Raw genomic sequence first — 6000 nt, forward strand, 5'->3', positions numbered from 1 at the left:
AGTGTTGGAGGCTATTTTGTAGATGACATTGCCGAAGTCAAGGATCGGTAGGATAGTCAGTTTTACGAGGGTATGTTTGGCAGCATGAGTGACTCCTCAAATTATGTTCTCAAAGGATCAGGAATTGGCAGCCAAGTGAAACAAAAAAGATTGTACTGTCCAGATGCATTTTTTTAAACAAAAGCTAGCTAGCCAAGCCTAAAAGTGTTAACCTGTCAGTTAAAATACATGGCTCAAAAACACCAGCTAAATGCAATAAAACCTCAATGTTATCAAAATCAAAATAGCTGATTAAAAAACAATTAAAAACACTTAAAATATCTAAATATGTACACATTTACAGGAGCTCTGTGCTTAGGCTGCAACTAGGGCACCATGGCAACTATATAACTATTATAGTAGTAGCCTTGTATAACCACCATCGAGCTGTAGGCCTAAGAGCGTGTCTTGTTCAGTCTTAATACCGTAACTTACTTAGGTCTAGATTTCAATATATAGGCTACTGCATCAATCAAATCAGTCAATCATTCGTTCATGTCATCACACAGCATACAAGTCATTCATGCTTTGAAATGCAATCCAGCATTTTAGTTTTAAAATGAAATAACAAAGGGAGCTTTGGAAAATTAGCCTAAACAATAAATAAACTGCATTTCACAAATGCATGGAACTTTTTTAAAGTCTTTGCTGTAATGGATTTATATATCTTTTTTTATTTTCAATAGAACAGACTCTCTGGTACACTTATAATATATTTAGTGTCGTTTGCACTGTTCCAAATGGTCCCCCAAAAATTGTGTAAACTAACAGCACCTGTTTGGCACACAATAGTCATGCAGCACTTGCTCCTATACCCTCATTTTTCTTGATCCCCAGTAGTTTCCATAACTACATCAAATGTATTCCACACACCTGACTTCCCCTTTCCCTCCTGAGCAACTGGTATCATCTTATTAACCATTTATTTAGCCAATCATCAGCCATCTGAGTCAGTGCAGTACAAGTTGAGAGCCCTTCCCTATATGCATGATGAAAGTCAGTAGTTAACCTCTTTGAAAAATAGCACTGCATTTTTTTTTTAACACAACTTTCTCCATCAATTTACTAAGAACAGGCAGCAAACTGGTTGGTTGGCTGTTAGAGACAGAAAAGGGTGCTTTACTATTTTTAGATAGTGAAATTATTTCAGCTTCCTTCCACGCCTGTGGACACACACACTCCTTTAGATGTTAGTTAAATGCATAGCAAATAGGGGTGGCAATAGTCTGCTACCATTCTCAGTAGTTTCCCATCTAGGTTGTCTATATCTGGTAGCTTACTGATTACTGATGGATAACTAAATATTTTTTCCACCTGTTCCACACAAACTTGGCCAAATTCAACACAATCCCTCTCTTTCATTATTAGATCTTTAATACACAAATATGATGGTTCACAGTTCAATGTTGTCATTTCACTTCTCAGTTTATCTACTTTACCTGTGAAATAGTTATTGAGATTTTAGCTATATCAAAAAGGTTTTGTTATAAATGACACATTAACTTTCATGAACGATGGAGATTAATTGGGTTTTCTGCCCATAATATCATTTAAGATGCTCCAAAGTCTTTCCACAACATTTCTCAATTGACAGTATTTCAACCAATCAGCTGAGCAGCCTGACTTGTTTCATCATCGATCCAGGCGGCTCTCTAACAGTTCTCACAGTTATGCACCTGTTAAGAGACTGTTTGTCAACAATTGGCAAGAATCATTTTACAAATACTCCATGCATCTGGATTCTGCTCCTTATACACATCAGACCAAGATAAATGTTTAACATCTTCAACAAAAGAGTATTGACAAAAGACTTAGTATGATGTCTTATAAATAACTTCAGGCCCTGCCTTTCGTACTTTGTCTTTCCTTTTTATCCCATGGGTGTTACAAATAAGCCGACCTCTTAAATAATCTATTTAAATTCATTTCCAAAATGTTAAAATGTATAAACTGACATTTATTATGTAAAATTAGATTTATATGAATCTCCCCTAAAGTTATTCAAATAAACTGATCATTGCTATTCATCAGGTTTATTTGTTTCTAATCTTGGTAAATGGCTAGATGCATAATATAACTGTAGTTCTTGTGTTATAATCAACTTAAATCTGAACAAAAAAAACAACATATTTACGCTCAGGTTTATTGAATGTTAGGGATATCAACACACTATCCCCATGTGTTTCAATGCAAACCAGGCTTAATAGGTGCATACTGGGCTTAATTAGAACAACAGTGATTTATGGAGAAAAAAGTCAGAATAACAAAGTCTACTCATAAAATATTTGGAAACCAATGGTTTGAGGTTTAAATACACACTATAGACTAAAATATAATGCAAAGTTAGTATTGATCCTATTGAACAATGCTTATTTATTGACATTTACATTCTGAATAGAAGTAGTGTGTTTGGTGCTACTGTACCCTTTAAGCCCACCTGAGATAAATGTCAAATTTACAAAACTGGCATCTATGTATAACAATGACAGGATCATTTAACAGTAAAATAAGACAAAATGCAGAAAAAAATGTGCGCTCTGAATGCCTGAAATCTATTATCTTGTTGTAGTTGTACCAAATTATGTTGCTACTGTACTGTACTGTGTGACTGACATGCACGACTGCTACCATGAAAAAAGCAGTCGTGCAGTAAATAGTAATTAATGTCCATGAAATATGCTATCATGTGCACTCAAAAAGCGTTATATATTTAAGCAATAAGGCCCGAGGAAGTGTGTTATAGGGCCAACTTACCACGGCTAAGGGCTGTTCATATGAACGATACAACGAGGAGTGCCTGGACACAGCCGTGAGCTGTGGTATATTTGCAATATATCACAAAACCCGAGGTGCCTTATTGATATTATCAACTGGTTACCAACGTAATTAGAACAGTAAAAATAAATGTTTTGTCATACCTATGGTATACGGTCTGATATACCACAGCTGTCAACTAAATCAGCATTCTGGGTTCGAACCACCCAGTTTACAATACTAATTTCTCATTACTTCTTTCAACAATAACAAATTGCTTTACATATTACTCCCTGGGAAAAGTAATTTGATACACTACTCGTTATATAACTTTTGCGTTACACTCCAAAACACTGCGTATCCTCACTCAATTTAAACAATGTCAAAATTATGTAGGCCTATACACCAACACAAGTATCTTAAATTACCATGGATAAGGGCAGCATTTCCTCTACTACATACCCAGTTACAAGCTTGTTCAGCTCTCCAAGGGTTACAGCCTGTCCTACTGAAAGATTAAAATCGAGCCTTGACTGTTTGGATGAGGTAGGCCTACAATCATCTTCAGCAGCAGTGGTCAGGTCTCAGGGGTCTTTCGCTATAAGTTGTGTTTTGGCGGGTGCTTCAAGAAATTGGAAGTAGTGTTTCAAGCAGTTTCTCACTTGGGCACAGTTTACAGTAATACTCTTGTCACTTTGTCCTACCAAATCGAAGTAATGGGAGTACTTCCATGCTGAGAAAGTCAATGTTTTAGATGCTTCTGCCATTTTTCATCTCCCTCACTAGTAGTGCGTGCCTGCGTAATCAGGAACTTGGTGAGAACGAAAACAATTAGAATCTGGGGCAATTTTAAAATATTGCTCAACAGAGAAGGAATAATAATCACAAATATTTATTTGGATCAATAACTGTAATAGGAAGGGAATGATAAAAGTAGCAAAAACTTTTTTTGATCAGTGTTATTACTCAAACTGGAACAATAACTAAGTTATATTATTACTGTAACGCTTTAACCCCAACACTGCACATGGCCTTCTTGTATGACAACCTATTTAGTTAGCCAAGCTATAATTTGCCTTTGGTGTTCTTCATTTGGCAAGTGAGAACTTGCGAGCTAATGTTATGCTGGTCACAAATCCTCTATTTAGCTAACATAAACAAAGTGGCAAAGTGGAAAATCTGGTCCTACCCTGTTTCGCAAGCTATTGCAAGCCTTCTAAACATACCCAATGTAGCAAACTGCCATTATTAGCACGCTAAAATACAATTAGGCAACTGTTAAATTTGAAGCCAGAATATATTCTGACCCTACACATGCTTAAAATTGCACTGGGTTTGGACATACTTCCTTAGTTTAAAACACTACGGATATGGCTCAGAAAACGTACCTCAATCCAGGGATGAGAAATCGCGTTCTACGCAGATTTGTCCCATTATCCCAATTGCAAATTGTAATACAGGGATGAGAAGGCCATTTTTCAAATTACGTTTTCCGAGCCATATCTCGCGCCGACTCCGTGGTGTCTTAATCTAAACAGGAAATCTGTCCGACCCCAATGCAGCTATAAACAATCTTTACTGGCTAACGTTACATTATGACATGCCTCGAGTCTAGCCACAAGCATAGCAATCAACGCTAGCTACAAATGCTACAACAGTTAGCTAGAGCGTAAATCCTTACCTTTAAATCAGACCGAAGTTTCATCTGGTTTAAAAAAAGATGCGACTAATATGGATATTACAATAATTTACTATCTATCAATAGAATCGCAATAATTTCCAAAAATGTAATTCCGTTAGTTAGACATGTCAGCACGACAGAATGTCAACAATAATCCCTAGCTAGCTTCTTCTTCTTGTTCTTCTTCTATGATATAATGGTGGTCCGCAAACAAAAGTTAAAAGTGCATACCGTCACCAACTGTGCTGGAGTGTGTGGTAAATCACAGTTTAACTTTGCTGCAGGAGGGACTTGTGCACTTCACAAAATAGATGGCATCATGAGGTAGGACAATTATGTGGATATATTGAAGCAACATCTCAAGACATCAGTCAGGAAGTTAAAGCTTGGTCGCAAATGGGTCTTCCAAATGGACAATGACCCGAAGCGTACTTCCAAAGTTGTGGAAAAATGGTTTAAGGACAACAAAGTCAAGGTATTGGAGTGGCCATCACAATCCTATAGAACATTTGTGGGCAGAACTGAAAAAGCGTGTGCAAGCAAGGAGGCCTACAAACCTGACTCAGTTACACGAGCTCTGTCAGGAAGAACGGGCCAAAATTCACCCAACTTATTGTGGGAAGCTTGTGGAAGGCTACCTGAAACGTTTGACCCAAGTTAAACAATTTAAGGGCAATGCTACCAAATACTAATTGAGTGTATGTAAACTTCTGACCCACTGGAAATGTGATGAAAGAAATAAAAGCTGAAATAAATAATTATCTCTACTATTATTCTGACATTTCACATTCTTAAAATAAAGTGGTGATCCTAACTGACCTAAGACAGGGCATTTTTGCTAGGTTTAAATGTCAGGAATTGTGAAAATTGAGTTTAAATGTATTTGGCTAAGGTGTATGTAAACTTCCGACTTCAACTGTAGGTCCTGGATGGCAGGAAGCTTGGCCGCAATGATGTACTGTGCCGTACGCACTACCCTCTGTAGCGCCTTATGGTCAGATGCTGAGCAGTTGCCATACCAGGCAGTGATGCAACTGGTCAAGATGCTCTCGGTGGTGCAGCTGTAGAATTTTTGTTGTTGTACTTTTTACCCCTTTTTCTCCCCAATTTTGTGATATCCAATTGGTAGTTACAGTCTTGTCCCATCGCTGCAACTCCCGTATGGACTCTGCAGAGGCAAAGGTCGAAACACGGCCCTGCCAAGCTGCACTGCTTCTTTACACATTGCTCGCTTAACCCGGAAGCCAGCCGCACCAATGTGTCAGAGGAAACACCGTACAACTGGCGACCAAAGTCAGCGTGAATGCGCCCAGCCCGCCACAAGAGTCGCTAGAGTGTGATGGGACAAGGACATCCCTCATTTTCCTATTGTCCACGATCAGCTCCTTTCTCTTGCTCACATTGAGGGAGAGGTTGTTGTCCTGGAACCACACTGTCAGGTCTCTGACCTCCCTATAGTCTGTCTCATCGTTGTCAGTGATCAGGCCTACCAATGATGGTGTTGGAGTCGTGCTTGGCCACGCAGT

General features: G+C 38.3%; 1 protein-coding gene across 2 annotated transcripts in view; it reads right to left on the reverse strand.

Moving 5' to 3' along the window:
• Positions 1-4671, reverse strand: part of LOC120054608 (E3 ubiquitin-protein ligase RNF13-like) — a 102581-nt gene extending 97910 nt beyond the window's left edge. Inside the window, exon 1 of one of the 2 annotated variants that reach the window (XM_039002080.1) lies at positions 4475-4671. The gene's annotated coding sequence lies outside the window, so the exon portion shown is untranslated. Of the gene's footprint in view, positions 1-4181; positions 4297-4474 lie in introns of those variants that run through there. The other variant, XM_039002082.1, reaches the window with a different exon arrangement.
• Between the last annotated feature and the right edge of the window lie 1329 nt (positions 4672-6000).

This window comes from Salvelinus namaycush, chromosome 10 (genome assembly GCF_016432855.1).
Source record: "Salvelinus namaycush isolate Seneca chromosome 10, SaNama_1.0, whole genome shotgun sequence".
Lineage (NCBI taxonomy): Eukaryota > Metazoa > Chordata > Actinopteri > Salmoniformes > Salmonidae > Salvelinus > Salvelinus namaycush.